The 16,031-nt window shown below is 41.9% G+C and overlaps 1 protein-coding gene across 3 annotated transcripts in view; it reads right to left on the minus strand.

Moving 5' to 3' along the window:
* Slc4a5 (solute carrier family 4 member 5) overlaps window positions 1-16,031 on the minus strand; it is a 113,376-nt gene that overhangs the window by 57,660 nt on the left and 39,685 nt on the right. Inside the window, exon 1 of one of the 3 annotated variants that reach the window (XM_013151558.3) lies at window positions 1,855-2,366. The exons of the other annotated variants lie outside the window; for them this stretch is intronic. The gene's annotated coding sequence lies outside the window, so the exon portion shown is untranslated. Of the gene's footprint in view, window positions 1-1,854; window positions 2,367-16,031 lie in introns of those variants that run through there. 3 annotated transcript variants of the gene reach the window in all.

A 16,031-nucleotide genomic window follows, 5' to 3' on the forward strand; every position in this document is an offset into this window, starting at 1 on the left:
AGATAACAAAGAAGTAAACAAATCTATGAACCACCATCTCAGGCAATGGAAGTGCTCTGAACAGAACACATGAAAAGCAGGGCTCCAGGAGGTAGCAGGTCAGGAAGGCCTCTCTGAAAAAGGCATTTGAGCCATGATTTAAAGAATTTGAGTCAGCTCATCTGGAAAAAAGAGGTTCAACTGCTAAAAATATCCAGAGGTGGCAATATGCTTGGTGGTCAGTGTGACTGGGACATGGCAAGCCAAGGGGAGAGCACAATCTGATGCTGAGTGACCAATGACTTGGCTAAAGGCATCCCTGTCCACCCCACAGACTGGACTCCAGTAGTTGTCACCACACTGTTCTCTGGCTTCTAACTCCATATTAGAGTGTTCGAGAATGCAGTCCCTCCTTAGCCACCCCATTGCCCCACCTGCTTCATTTTCTCATCAGCAGTCTCCAGGGCCCCATTAGCTTCCCCTTACTCCCAGCCTCATATTTCCTCAGTTTACCCATCCCTCCTCCCCTCACTTATTTCACAATGAACCCCCAACGGACAGTAATTTAAAGTACTCTCTCATCACATGAATCAAATCATCTCCTGCTTTCCCAATAAAAGCAATGCCCAAACCTGAATCCACTGGCCCCGTCTTCATCTCTGCAAGTGTGTCTGAGGGTTCTAGGGGAGAGCAAGGTTCCCAATGGGCTTCTAACCTAGATATAAATATGCATCTCAGAACTGCCCTGGGCATGAGTAAATTCAGTCTGAGTGAACAGAGTTATTGGGATGAATAAATCAGTTAAGAAGAATGAAACACCTGACACAAGGCTTAGAATGTAACAGGTCCTCAACTCTCTTTGTCACCCACCCCAGAACCCAGCTCATAAGCCTCTCTGTAGAAAGCCATTCAATGGTGCAAACAGAGGGTTTCTGCCCTCAATGGATCTCAAGCGCAGCAACCTTTCACTCAGCCCGGTCACCGCCCCGATTCAGCCCCTCTATGCCACTCCTAACCTTTGCTCTTCCTGATAAGTTTTTTGATCCACCTCCTACCCCACTTCATCAAGAAAGCACAGGCCTGTAGACAGATTCTTGTCTTTTAGTTCTTCTGTCCCTACCCATGTTGCCCCAAAGCGAGTCCTTCCTCTGCCCTGAGCCTTGGTTTCATCCCTCCCTGCCCGCTTCGCCCTACCCCTGCTCCTGTCACCGCTGTAGCCTTGTCCCGCTCTGACTGCCCCATCCAGCCCCAAGCCGCAGACAGCAGCAGAGCTTGCCTTAAAAACATTTCAAACTTGTTCCTGAGTGGACTCTCGATGCTCTTTGGGCTGTGCCATAAAATATGATACATGAGTCAAATAATTTTACTAGCAGAAAATATCTGATTGATGAACCTCACCAATTCTCTGAAGGATCACAGTTCAATAACTATTTTTTTCAGAGAACCAAACTGAGAGCCTTGAGTATCCTAGTTGAGTGCTCTACCACTGAACCACACCTCCAGCCTTCAAATACTAGTCTTTTTAAAATGGAGATTTGATCAGCTTGTCCAGGTGAAAACCCTTCAGTGGGTCTCCACTGTCTAAACTTAGGGTTGGAGATATGGCTTGAAACATGCCTTGGAAACTGATCCTAGCCTCCCTTCCTAGGATCTAGTGTGTCCTTCACCCAGCTGCCCTGTCTGCAGCCTTATGCAAGCCCAGCCAGGTGGTACCGCACACAAAGAATAAGACTTGCCACCCCTGGGACCTCTGTGTCTTCATTCTGGACTCCTTTTGCCCTTTCAAGGCTGGAGAGAAGGTGAATAAATGGAGCTATAATGGAGAAATGAGACTAGAACAGAGCCCGACAGGCCAGAAGCCGTCTGATGCGTTACCTGCTCCCTGGAATAGGTGAGCACTGGAGTCCCCTGCTGTAGGTGCTGCCTCCGGCCCCAGCCTGTTTCCGCTGCTGCCACCTTCGCCACTGCCTCCACGCTCCTAATTCCTCACAATTCAAGCTCACTTTTGTTTCCAGTTAAGCAGCAAGGGAGGGCGTGGAGGAGGGAGTGGAGGGGAAAGGGAGAGAGAGAGAGAGAGAGAGAGAGAGAGAGAGAGAGAGAGAGAGAAAGAGAGAGAGAGAGAAGACAGAAGACAGAGGTATCTCAGGTGCACTGCAAAGAGAAGGGCTCAGTGGCTACGAGGAGGGCTCAAGCAGGAAGCCTGTTCTCCACAGCAACAGGGGTGGTGGCAGCTGAGGGCCTGAGAGCCGACTGGCAGACCTGCCTGTCTCCCCTCCCCCCCGGGAGCCTCCCCCCCATGCCTGGAGGCTCTAGGAGAGCCCGGTCAGCTCCTCTCCTCCGGCTCCTTTATAAAGGCCGGGTAGGATTGGCCCTGAGACTCCCGGGGGCCTCCTTAAGAGCCTGGCTGGAGGTGAGCTGGCTGAGAGTGGCCTGGAGGGCCTCTTCTCAGTTGCTGTCCGAAGCTGGGAAAGTGGGGGGAGCTGAGGTGGGGCTGTCTGAAGGAAGTGTTTGCTGTGGGGTCTCACATTTCACATTAAACAATGTTTGGTCTACAGTGTTCCAAATAGCTGGTTTCTTTCTTCTTCAGACTTAAACCCCAAACTCCTAGTCTGTTTGTGTGCCTTCAAGACAAAGTGCCAAATTTACCCCTCAGTGAGGGTTTTCTGAAGGCCGGCCCATGGCACAGCGGGAACTGGTCACTTTGAGGTGTGTGGTGAACCGAACTGGGAAATTATTTTGCTCCTTTAAGAAACTTCTAATCTCCTGGGTTTGGTTCAGCAAGTGCTTACCGAGGACTTAGAATGTGCCAAGGTTGATTAGAGGTCACTGAGCAGGCGGGTGCTCCAAGGAGCTACAAATCCTGAATTCGCTAAGTCTTTGAGCTGAGAGACAGCTTAGTGACCTTCGAGTCCAAATTCATTTCACAAATAAGAAAAACTCACATCTAGTTTCATCACAGATCTCTAGGCTTCGACTCAGAGGAGAGCCAGTGTCTCCCGACCTCCTCCACTCCACGCTGCCCTGTTTGCTGTCTCCAATGGCCACATTTTGTACCTGAGGCTTGAGAACGCCCATTATAAAGCTGAAAACAACCACGACAAAAAGTCATGTGTAGAATGCTGGGCTCCAAGCAAAGCTACCATCACATAGATACCCTGCGGCAGAGTGGCCAGGAGTTACTGCCTTGTGGTCAGTGGGGAGCTGGGCTCCCTGAGAACCCCAAGTGCTACAGCCTGCATTGCACTGTGGCTGAGGATGGCCCAAGCCCTCCTAGGCCTGTTGAGCAGCTGCTGCAGTCCACATCAGGTCAGGGATTTGAGTGACTTCAATATCCAAAGAAGAGTTGCTAAGGATACCTTTCTATTAATATTTTTTAAGAGTCCAGACCTGGATTCTGCTAATTCCTACAAGTAGGTTCTTGGCAAGGCACTGAGTTCTTTGAGACTCAATTTTCCCCTCTATTAAGTGGGAATAATAATAATCACACCTGCCTCCCTGTGTTCTGGTGGGTTTAAATGAGATGCTATATGTAAGGTATATGGCACAGAGCTTGGCACACACCAGTCACTCCTAAGTGATGTCACTGTTATTATTGTCGCCTGTAAAGGTGACTCTTCCTTTCTTGTTACCAGACACCAGCCTGCCCCCTCTAAACATTGCAAGGACTCAGTCCTTTCCAGCCTCTTAACTCCTCCTTCCTTTCCTTTCCTTGTTTCTTCCCTCTCAAAGCCCCTCCCTCCTTCCCACAGAAGGTTTATCTTACCACATGCAGAGCTACTGCATGGGGTTTCTCTAATGCACTGTTCCCATGTGCATGCAGCATGTCACAAGCTAATCCATGTCATGAGAAATGCCACAGGTCATCGCCCTTCTGTGGGAGTCACATAGCACAGGCCCAACAGCAGGAATGAACTCAGCCAGCAGCTGTGGGGAGAACCATAAGACCCCAGGGATGAGCTTCAGGGAGCATACTAAAGAGGTACACAGAGCAGTGTACAAAATGATCCAAGGTACTGCCACCCAGCAGGAAGTGTAGACTTTGACTCTGATAAAGACTCAGGAGGCGTTTATGACAAAAGGAGCTCAGCCCTGTACATGGTCTCATGGCCCTCAGCTTTTGACATGCCCTTCCAGGAGTTCCCTCTCTCTTAGGCTCCACACTGGATTACTACACCGTCAGCTTTGTGAGGTCAGGTTCTGTGTTGTTCACATCACACGGTTGGCCCCTGATGTGGGGCTCACACAGCATGGACACTTGATAAATATTTGCTGGGTGAGCAACTCTGAGTGTCAGCACTTATAAGCGCACTGGCTGGTATTAGCTGCAACAAGAAAGAAACCAAGAACAAGGAAGCAGAGCTGGGCTGGGGGTGGAGCGGAGCTGCTGGCAGAGCTGCGGAGGGTGACAGAATCTGAAGGCACCAAAAGTATTCGCGCCTAATGTGGATTTGGAGGCCTCAAATTCTAGTTTTATGAGCAATAAGTTCTTTTCTCTGAAACTGTACATAAACTCCAAATGTTCTTTCTCAAAGAACAGGAAAGCATTTGTCCACTTGTGCTTAGGGAATCCTGGAGATGTCTGCCTAGTCCCCCACCGCCCACCCCAATAAGGGTGTCCCCCTGTAGGTGTCTTTGGATAACCCAAGACCTGTGCTCCTGGCCAAAGTTAAGCATCAGAAGCAGCTAGTTGGACCCTTGATCAAATCTGGATACTTTGATTGAGTCTCAGAGTTAAGGGGGCCTTTGCCGATGTTTTGGAGAGAGGAGATCATGCAAACTGGAAGCTGGGGCCACAGCCGGGCAGAAAAGACTGATTTCAGACAAAAGGGCAGTGAATGAGAAGATGTGGACAACAATCAGGGGAGAAGCCATGCAGTGGGGACAGAGAGGACATTCATCCGCTCACTGAGCCTGGCTCTGCGAGAAACTCCTCTGCTTTTATAATTCTCTCTTCTCTGTCCTCTCTCTTCTCTCTTCCTCCCTTCCTCCTTTTCTCCCATGCCCTGTCCTCTTGCTCAAGCCAGGTGAAGATTTTCAACAGAGATAAAATTAACTTCTCAGGGGCTAAAGATTTAGCTCAGCTGATATAAGCGCCTGCTTTGCAAATGCACGTTCGTGAGTTCGATCCCTGGTACCATAAAAAAAAATTAATTTCTCAATAGTAAGTCTCCATATATGAAATTCTAGGGTATGGAATGCCTTCTTCAAAATGAAAGTATAATGGTTATAAAAGAATGCCGAGTCCTTGTGAAAAGGATACTTACACAACAGGAACTGTTTTGCTAAAAAGCAGTGCCCCTTCACTTGGCCTGCAGATGCACAATGGGTAACTAAAAGCAGTATAAAGCTTAGTGTCTCTGTTCTATTTGCTATCTGTTTCCTTTACACTCTAAGCTTTAGGTCCATGTAGGCATGTCAATCAACTAAAGAATGTCTGTATAAAAACTAGTGATAAAATGTTTATTAGCCCTAAATTCACCTAACCTGTCTCATCCTCTTTCAAATCTGAGAACATCAAGATAAGAATAAGGTATTTTCAAGATTTTTCAGGAAAATCCAATTGTCATCTTTTACAATGTTCTATTCCAAATGCCCTGTAGCAACACCTAGAAGTATCCAGTCATTGGTCTAAACCCAAAGTCACCTTGGATTCCAGGTACAGCTTTGCAGACAGATCACCATGACGAGATCACCCCCTAAGTGGGAGCAATTGCTCCATGAGAGAAATGGGGCCTGTACCTGCTAAGAGAACCGGGTTTCCCCCTTCTATAAACAAGGACTTTTCCAGAACCGCCTCATAGAACCAGAACTAAGATAATGATCAATTAGAGCAAAGTCTGACCGAGCCTGTTTATACATGTCTCTTGTTCCCTTGCTCTAATTCTTTCTCTTTTTTTTGGTACCAGGAATCAAAGTCACAACCTTGTGCTTGCCAGGCAAGTGCTTATGCCACTGAGATATATCTGCAGCCCTCTTTCTCTATTTAAACCTAAAACTTAGATCAGTAACCCTAAAGACAGGGCTAGAGTTAGCTGGTCCACCTTTGTCTTTCCAATATGGCCGTATGGATTACATTCGTTTCCTACTTTGCTTTTGGGGGTTGAGTGGCCAGATCTGTCTGGTTGGGAATCCCAGAGCCAGGCCTCTGGCTTGACTGCTGTAACAGAACAAGGTGCTGGGAATCAGGAAAATAGAGTGGAGTGAAATAGAGCTAGAGAAGACGAAAGAAGTAAAAGAAGTCAAAGAAAGACACAGTGACCCTGGGCCTGGAGAAGGCAAGAAGCTCAGTGGGGTCAGAGGGGCTGGCAGAGCTTGGCTCATGCATGGGTGACTCCTCAGTGTATTCATAGTCGGTACCAGGCAGAAAAATCTCTGTATTGCAGGTAAGGGAACTCAACAAAGACTCACTGAGAAATTAAAATCAGCCTTTTGCTTCCAAGTGCCCCATATTACTCTGCTGTGCCAGGCCAGGGAAGTCCTCAAGCATCTGTAGAAGATCCCACAAAGAAAAGAGGCGATGCTAAACATCTCTCTGGCACTCACCCATCCTGGAGTGCCAAAATGATAAGAGGTAAATAAATGTACCATATCCATTATTTATAATTTAAGATGTATGAAACCACTCAAAGTCTTCTGTTCTTGTGTTACCCTTATCATTTTGGTTTAGTGAATATAGATACAGTAAAGTGAAGAAATTATTATTAAAAGTAAAACAGACAGTTGCTGCTTCTCCCTTCTTAGCTAAGAGAGAGTTCAGAAACTGAGCAACAAAGAAGTGTGAAGAAACCCGGAGGCCAATGACAGGGGGTTAGGAGGTGCCAAAAGTAAGCTAGGAGGCCGAAACTGCAGAGAAAGGTGCCTGAGGGGAAGTTTCCACGGGACAGAAAATTTTAAAGAATAGAGATATCTAGTATCTCACTTTAAAGATTGTGTATCTCTGCAACGTAAAAACCCTACATGGTTCCAAACCTTCAACAAGATCTGTTACTCACATATATGCCTTAGATGACTTACTTGAGGAAACAAAGAACAGAACTCCATGCTTGTACACTGGAGAGGAAAGCGGTGAACAAATACAGAAGGCGAAATGTAAGACTGAGCATTCGCCAGGCAGGGGCTTGCAACCAGAGAGATAGAGAGATGAGAAGTCTTTAGAAATTCACAGTAATTTAGGAAAAGGCAAGAACCTCCCCCAACGTGGCAGGGAGGCTGGAGTCCATCTTAGCTAACTCTCAGGGCATAAGGCTATGAAAACTTTATATTTATTAAGGGTTTTTAGTGCTTCTCTTGCAGATGAGGGTCTCTTAAAGTGTTAAGGTGAATAAGTAGGATTCTCTTCTAATAAGGTTTTTGTTTGTGTTTATTTTTAGGAGAATAGCCCCTGTGATTGAAAGGGGAATGCCATATATGTTGATAATTTCTGCAGATCCAGGGCATAAGGTTTCAGAAGTCAAGAAGAGATTAAATAGTAAATATAGACATGTTTGGGCAATTTTAATTTGCCTTTCTGCTTTCCTCACAGGGAGGGAGGACTTGATCAGTCTAGGGTGATTCTCATCCCTCCCCCTTCTCTTTCTTTCTCCCTTTTTTCTTCTCTCTCTTCATCTTTCCCTCCAGGATTCAAATTGTTAAGTAAACAAAGGAGAGGGAGTCACCTGATTTAAAGCTTCAAGCTCAAGAAGAAACCCAATTATTTTGTTCCTATGTTTGAAGAAGAGCTGGCCTCTGCAACTCCTTAGTAGAAGGAATGTTTTAGAGAGAAAGCAGTCTTCTTCCTGTTTCTTGCTCCTTTTTCATCTGAATTAGGGAAAGAAAGGCAACAGGAAATATGTTTTTGGTCCTAAAGCGTTGGAACCATGTTTAGCTCCAATGTCTGAATAGAAATCAATCATTCTCTCCCTTATGGTTTTCTTGGGGTAGCTTGGATTCTTCAGTGATCCTAGAGAAGTTCAATACAGGAAAACAGAAAAAAGACATTCATAGTTTTTTCACGCCTTTCACATTAGAAGGATTTTACGAGCTTCTCAGTGAGAGATTTTACAGTGCTCAGTGAGAGCAGCCACTGAAATGCCCACCTGCAAAGGACAAAGACTTGGGCTCCTTGCTCTTAACCTGGGTTAATGTGTACAAAGAGTACATGTTCAGTGCCTCTCAAGTTCATATATCATATAAATAATTTAATATCTGTATGTATTTAATATCTCTCCTATAGCAACTCATGACAGTCTAGTGAGATCAGTCATTCAGTTTGCCTGGAACTGGTTGGTTGTAGCACTAAAAGTTCTGTCCCCTCATCCTGGGAAAGCCTTTTGTTCTGCAAAGACTAAAAGATTTAGCTACCCTACACAATCTTTGATCTTATAGATGAAAATACTAAGATTTTACAGTCCATGCACCTAGTTTGGGCTTGACTGACCTTTTTGAAAAAACAACAGAAAATAAAAAACTCTTAAACAAGATGTAACCCCAGATGCCCAGTTCATCAGAGGTAAATCTAGGGGGCACTGGGGTGAGATAATCCAAAAGCTGCCCATCTGGTTTCTCTCTGAAGTGGTAATAGTGGAATTAACAAGGCAAATTAATGAGGCTGTAGAAAAAATCAGGTCAGAAATAATTTCTCAGATAACTACAAATAGTGATCACAATAAAAGACATCGTTAGTGACTCTGGAGCAGACACAAATCAAAAAATTAAGAAACTTAGGAAAATGATGGAGACCATGAATGCCTTACACAGGGAAAGAAGCGGATTCCACAAAATAGATTCAAACAGATATCTAGGAGATTAAAAATTCCATTGAAAGTACATACCTCAGGATGAGGCAGTATGAAGACAGAATCTCAGATATAGAAGGCAGGATTGCAGTTAGCAACCATGAAAAGAAAGATCTCATGAAAATAGCAAAGGACCATGAGAAATCAATGCAGCAGCTGCTAGATGTTACAAAGAAGAATAAAGCAAGAGACAGCTCAAATGGCATAAGAAAGCTGTTCACAGATGTCATAGCAGAAAATTTCCCTGGCAGGGAAAAGGAATTTACATACAGATAAGTGAGGCATACAGAGTGCCATTTAGTCACAGTGAAAAAAAAAATCTACAGCAATGCATGTAACAGTCAAGATTCCAAGCTGCGCATAGTAGCACAGGCCTGTAACCCTGCACTTGGGAGGCTGAGGCAGGAGGACTGTTGCCAGTTCAAGAGTACAAAGTGAGCTCAGAGCTAGCCTGAACTGCATAGTGAGACCCTGTCTCAAAAGGACCAAAAAAAAAAAAAAAAAAAAAAAAAAAAGGGATCATAGTTGACTTTTTAAAGCAAACCATCAAGTCAAGGAGAGCTTGGAGTGAAGTATTTCAAGCCCTAAAAGAAAGAAACCTCAACAGAGATTGATGTACCCTGCAAAACTATTTCAAAATTTATGGAGAAATAAAATACTTATATGATAAAGAGCACAGGACGAAATTCATGACCACCAGACCAGCACTCCAAAAAGGTTCTAAAAGACATTCTAGAAAGAGATAGCAGGCACTACAACTCCAGAAACTCCAGCAGAAATGAATCTACCAGGCAAGACAAACAAGTAAACAGGTGGAAAAAAGGGAACCAATAACAGGAAAATAATATGACAAGGATGAATCAATACTTATCAGTTGTAATCATCAATGTTAATGCTCTCAATTCATCAATCAAAAGAAATAGACTTGCAGAATGGATCAAGAACCAACAATATACTGCATACAGAAACATATTTAATTCAAAAAGAAATTCACAGGCTGAAAGTTAAAGGCCAGAAAATAATATTCCATGCAACAAGAACCTGGAAAAAGCAGAGGCAGCTATTGTATTCATAGGCAAAGTGGATTTTAAGCCTAGACTGATTAAGAGAGACAAAGAAAGCTACTACATCCTTGTAAAAGGAACAATCAAAGACAAAGAGATAGCAATCATAAATATCTATGCAACAAATACCAGTTCATGCATTTGTGTAAATCAACAAAGGAATATTAAGACTGAACCAAACTTTTCAACAAACGGACTTAGTAGATGTCTACAGTGTTCCACTCCACAACACCAGAGTATACCTTCTTCTCAGCTGCACATGGGATGTTCTCCAAAATAGAACACATACTAGCTCATAACATGCTTAAGTAAATGCAAAGGAATTGAAATTATCTCATGCATATTGTCAGACTGTAGTGCAATAAAACTGGAAATCACTGGGAAAAGAGATCACAGGAACTTCATAACACATGGAAATTAAATAACACTGTCCTGATAACAAGTGGGCCACAGATAAAATTAAAGAAGATAATCTCCACAATCAAATGATAATGCCAGTACAACATACTGGGATGTGTGGGACACAATGAAAGCGTTCTATAAAGAATAAATTATAGTGTTGAATGCCCATATCAGGAAAACAGTGAGCTCAAAGAAACAATTTAATGTTGAACCTCAAGTTTTTTGAAAAAAGAAGAGCAAGTCAAACCCAAACTCATACAAGGAAAAAAATTACAAAGATTGAAGTAGAAACTAATGCACTGGTGACTAAGAAAACTAAGAAAACAATACAAAGATCCAATGAGTTAGAGAGTTGGTTCTTTGAAAGATTAAATAGTTGGATGCAGTTGTGCATGCTGGTAGTCCCATCTCTCAGGAAGCTGAGGCAGGAGGATTGCCATGAGTTTAAGGCCAGCCTGAACTACATAGCAAGACCCTGTCTCAAAAAAAGAAAGAAAGAAAGAAAGATTAAATAAAATCGACAAACTCAGTCAACCTTATTAATAAAAGGAAAGACTCCAATTCATGCATTTAGGAATGAAAAGGGTAAAATTACAGCAGATTCTTTAAAAATAAAAGAAATCATCCACACCTACTTCAAGAACTTGTATTCCAATAAGATGGAGTACAGAGAAGAAATTGACAGATTCCTGGATACATATAAATTACCAAAGCTGAATTAAAAAGATATTTAAAAACCTAAATAAATCAAAGTAGTCAATAAAATTGAAGGTATAATTAAAACATGCCAACAAATAAAAGCCCACGCCCTGATGGATACACTTCTGAATTCTACAAGAAATTTAGAGAAGACCTAATGCCATTGCTTCTCAAACTGTTTAATGAAATTGAAAGGAAAACAGTATTCCCAAATTTATTACTGGAAGCAAGTATTACCCTCATACCAAAACTAGAGAAGATCCCAGTTAAGAAAGAACTACAGGCTAATGTCCATAATGAACACAGATGCAAAAGCTCTCATACTGGCAAACAGAATGCAGCAAATCATCAAGAAGGTTATGCACTGTGACCAAGTAGCATTCAACCCGAGGATGCAGAGACGGTTCAATGTACTCAAATAAGTACATGTAATACATTATGTTAACAGAGCCAAATCATATTGTCATCTCAATAGATTCATAAAAAGCATTTGACAAAGTCCAACATCCATTCATGATAAAAAAAAAACCTTACAGAAAATTGGAATAGATGGGTGTTTATCTCAATCTAATAAAAGTCATCTATGACAACCAACAGTCAACATTATATTAAACAGACAAAAACTGAGAGCTTTCACTCTAAAATCAAACAAGACAGGAACTATATTGAATAACAGTGGTCCACTGCCATCACTCTTATTTATAGTTCTGGAAACTATAATTGCCAGAGCAATTAGACAAGAGAAAGAAATAAAAGAAATAAACATGATAGGAAAGGAAAATGTTACCATTATCTGCAGATGATAAGATATTTTACACAGAAGATCTCAAAAGCTCTATCAAAAGACTTCTAGATTTAATAATTAATTTCAGTAGAGTAACTGGATACAAAATCAACATTCAAAAATTAATAGCCTTCCTGTACATGAATAGAAAACTCACTGAGAGAGAAATTAGGGGAACAACACCTTTCAAAATAACATCCAAAAAAATGAATACCTAGGAATTGATCTAACAAAGGAAGTAAAAGACCTCTACATTGAAGACTACAGTACTCTGAAAAAGGAGATTGAAAAGGATATCAGAAAATGAAAAGATATTCCTTGCTCTTGAGTAGGAGGAATCAAATATAGTGAAAATAGCCATATTTATAAAATTGTTAGATTTAATGCAATCCAAATCAAAATTTCAACAGCATATCTCATAGGATTAGAAAAAACAATCTTAAAATTCATTTGAAACTAGCAGAGACCTAGAAAATCTGGACAACAAAGGCAAGTTGGGGTCATAACAATCCCTGAATTGAAATTATACTACAAAGCTATTATGATTTGAAAAAAAAAAAAAAAAAAAGAAAAACAGCATGGTACTGGCAAAAAACAAACCCATAGATCAGCGGGACAGATTAGAAGATGCAGAAACAACTCTAGACATAGTCACCTTATCTTTGACAAAGGTGCCAAGCACATTTACAGGAAGGACGATAAGCCTCTTTAAAAAACAGTGCTGGGGCTGGGGGTTTAGCTCAGCGGCATAAGCGCCGGCCTTGAAAGCAGGCAGTCGTGAGTTCGATCCCCGGTACCAATAAAAAGGAAACAAAAACAATAACAAAAAACGGTGCTGAAAAACTGGCTCTCTACATGTTGAAGATTAAAATTAGACCTGTATCTTTTACCATACTCAAAACTAAAATTGAAATGTATCAAAGTCCTAAATATTAAAACAGAAACACTAAATCTGCTGGAAGATAGAAAAGGTAGAACTCTTGAAGACATTGATGTAGGCAAAGACTTATTGAACAAAACTCCAATCACACAGGAATTATCACAAATAACAACTGGGATCTCACTGTATGAAAAAGCTTTTACACAGCATGAGAAATTACCAACAGAGAGAAGAGACAACCTACAGTATTGGAAACATTTTACCAGCTGTTCCTCAAACAAAGGATTACTATCTACAAAAAACACAAACACATCAGAGCCCCACCCCTCAATTTAAAGACCCAATGCAAAAATGGGCATCTGAAATGAACAGACACTTCTCAGATGAAGAAATAGAAATGAAAATAAATGTATGAAAAAATGTTCAATATCATTGGTCATTTGTGAATGCAAATTAAAACAACACTGAGATGCCATCTCACATCAGAAAGAATGGTTATTATCATGAAGTCAACCAAGAACAAAGGCTGGCAGGCCTGTGGAGAAAAAAGAATACTTTTCCGCTGTTGGTAACTGTGTAGACTGGTGCAACCACTGTGGAAATCAATGTAAAGTTTCCTCAAAAAAACTAGGACTAGAGGTCTCATTTGACCCAGCTGTTCCCCTTCTCGGTATCTTCCCAAAAGAAGTAAAAGCATCATACCACAGTGATATATGCACAGTTACACTTATAGAAGTAGAGTTTATAATAGCTAAATTTTGGAAAAAGCCCAAATGCCCATCAACTTGTGAGTGGATAAAGATGTGCTGTTTTGTTTTGTTTTGTTTGGTACCAGAGATGGACTAAATTCACACCTTGCGCTTGCCAGGCAGGCACTTATGCCACTGAGCTAAATCCCTGTTCAAAGATGTGATATATATATATATATATATATAATAGAGTACTACTCTAACATAAAGAAGGATAAGCTTGAGATATTTTAGGTAAATGGATGCACCTTTAGATTATACATATAAGTGAAATAAATTGGAAACACATGGGTAATTCCCACAATGTTTCTCTGGTGTGAGAAACTGAGGGTGTAAATAAGGACCAAAAAGTATAACAGATATTGTGAAATAGGAAGAAAATTTCAAGTGGGAAAGGGAACAGGTGGGGAGGAGGGGAAAGAAAGGAAGACAAAAGTAAAAAAAAAATGTGAAAAGAAGAAAAAATTGAAACAAAACTTTGGAAATGAGGAGTGGAAGAGGGGCTGAGGAGAGGGTAGTGGATAGGGAAAAACAGAATCAAGTTACAGCATGTACAGGTACAAACTCCCTATGATGAATGTGATCATCATTTTCACCCAATATGTATCAATAGAATCATTTTCTTTGAGAAAATAAAATGAACAGCATGGTACTGATACAAAAACAGGCATGTGGATCAATGGAACATAATAGAGGAAGCAGAAACAAAGCCAGCACATACAGTTATTTGATTTTTAATAAAGGGGCAAAAAAAGTACACTAGAGAAAAGATAACCTCTTTAATAAATGGTGGTGGGGAAAATGGATATCCACATGCAGAAGTCTGAGTCTAGACTCTTATATCTCATCCTGTGTTAAACTAAAATCAAAATGAATCAAAGGTCTAAATGTTGGACTTCCAGGAGAACATGGTGGATAGATAGCAGCTATGGAGGCTCTCTGAGATAGCCAGCTTAGATTCCAGGAATGGTGCATTGTGGGGAGTTCTAAGCAGGGTGAAATATACCCTGCTGACCCAGGAACGAACTAAAGCTAAGAGAAACCTACTGGAAATGCAATCTCAGTGCTACAACTGGAACAGCTAAAGTCTCAGTGCCAAAGCTGGAATCCGTGCCTCTGGAAACCATGAATTGAATTTCCTGCTGCCGCTGCTGCATCTGAATCGGCAGGGCAGGGAGAGAGACACGCAAAAGCTCTGAGAGCAGAATCCGTGAACCAAATTGAGAGCAAAGCTGGCGGGGAGCTCTGTATCGACCTGTGGTGAATGAGAGGAATGGGGACCCTTCCATAGGCTAGGAGGCTCCAACAGAGGACATTGTGGGACCAGGCAGACAAGCCAGAACAGGATGCTGCAGTGACTTCAGTCACATATTCCCCTCCCAAGCGGGATTGGTGGGGAGTGCTTGACCTGGGTGATGCCACGGACTAAGACCCAGTAGGCTAGCCCAAACCAGGTCCCTATGTCTGGCAGTGCACCCTAATGCAGTGAAGCCTTCAGCAGGTTGACTGACCTGGAGGGGTGGGCCCAGCATAGGCTGCCCAGGTCTGTGTCTCCCTAGTACACTGCAGAGAGCGGGAACTGATTCAACCAAACTGTAACCAACAAAGCAAGAAACTTGGCCTCCTATATATGCTTATAGGAAGGAACAAAAAGTATGGGAAGAGGGAGCAACAAGAAAGGGTCCTAAGGGACTGGGGATTTAGCTCAGTGGCATAAGTGCCTGCCTTGCAAGCAGGAAGTCATGAGTTTGATCCCCGGTACCGATAAAAATGAAAAAGACAAAAAAAAAAAAAAAAAAAAAAAAGAAAGAAAGAAAGAAAGAAAGGGTCCTCAGTCCCCAATCCTGAGAACACTGATCCAGGAAAGGTAAATGCAAAGGAGAATGAGGACAGAAAACATGCAATATCAGACATGGCACCAATAGACATAAAGCAATATCTCCAGAGCCTCATAGACGAGTTCAAAAGTGAAGTATTTAATGAAATAAAGCAAGATATAAGTAGAATAGTTAGAGAAATGCTAAGCACCCCCCCAAAAAAAACAGATGGTGGAATGGAAGAACAAAAAAAGGAGAGAATTGCTTGATGGAGAAAATAGAGAAAACGTAGAATGCATGAAGCAGATGCAAAGAGATTACGAGGAAACTAAAAACTCTATCGAAAGCTGGCATAACAGCTTGAAAGAAACTAAGGATAGATTATCTGAACTGGAGGACAGACTGTAAAGTGGGAGCGTGAAAGGAAAAACTTCTTAAAAATAATGAGGAAACAAGCAGTAACAATACAAAGACTAGAAGATGATAAGAGGATCTATAACTTAAGAATTAAGAATGTAAAGGAAGAAGCAGGGATTCAAACAAATGAACTGCAAAGGCTATTGACAGAAATAATCCAGGAGAACTTCCCTAATATGGGAAAAGGTAAAGATACTCAGATCTATGAGGCATAAAGGACCCCAGCTACCTACAACCCAAACAGAACTACACCCAGGCATATAATAATCAAAATTCCAGAAATCCAATATAAGAACAGAATATTAAAAGCTGTCAGAGACAAGAAACAGATCACTTACAAGGGAACACCCATCAGAATTACAGCAGACTTCTTGGCACAAACCATCAAATCACGAAGAGCGTGGGGGGAAATAATTCAAGCTTTGAAAGACAATAACCTCCAGCCAAGATTGATATATCCTGCACA

Source organism: Cavia porcellus, unplaced genomic scaffold, assembly GCF_034190915.1.
Source record: "Cavia porcellus strain 051 isolate PalLab524CR breed Dunkin Hartley unplaced genomic scaffold, mCavPor4.1 scaffold_18, whole genome shotgun sequence".
Classification (NCBI taxonomy): Eukaryota; Metazoa; Chordata; class Mammalia; order Rodentia; family Caviidae; genus Cavia; species Cavia porcellus.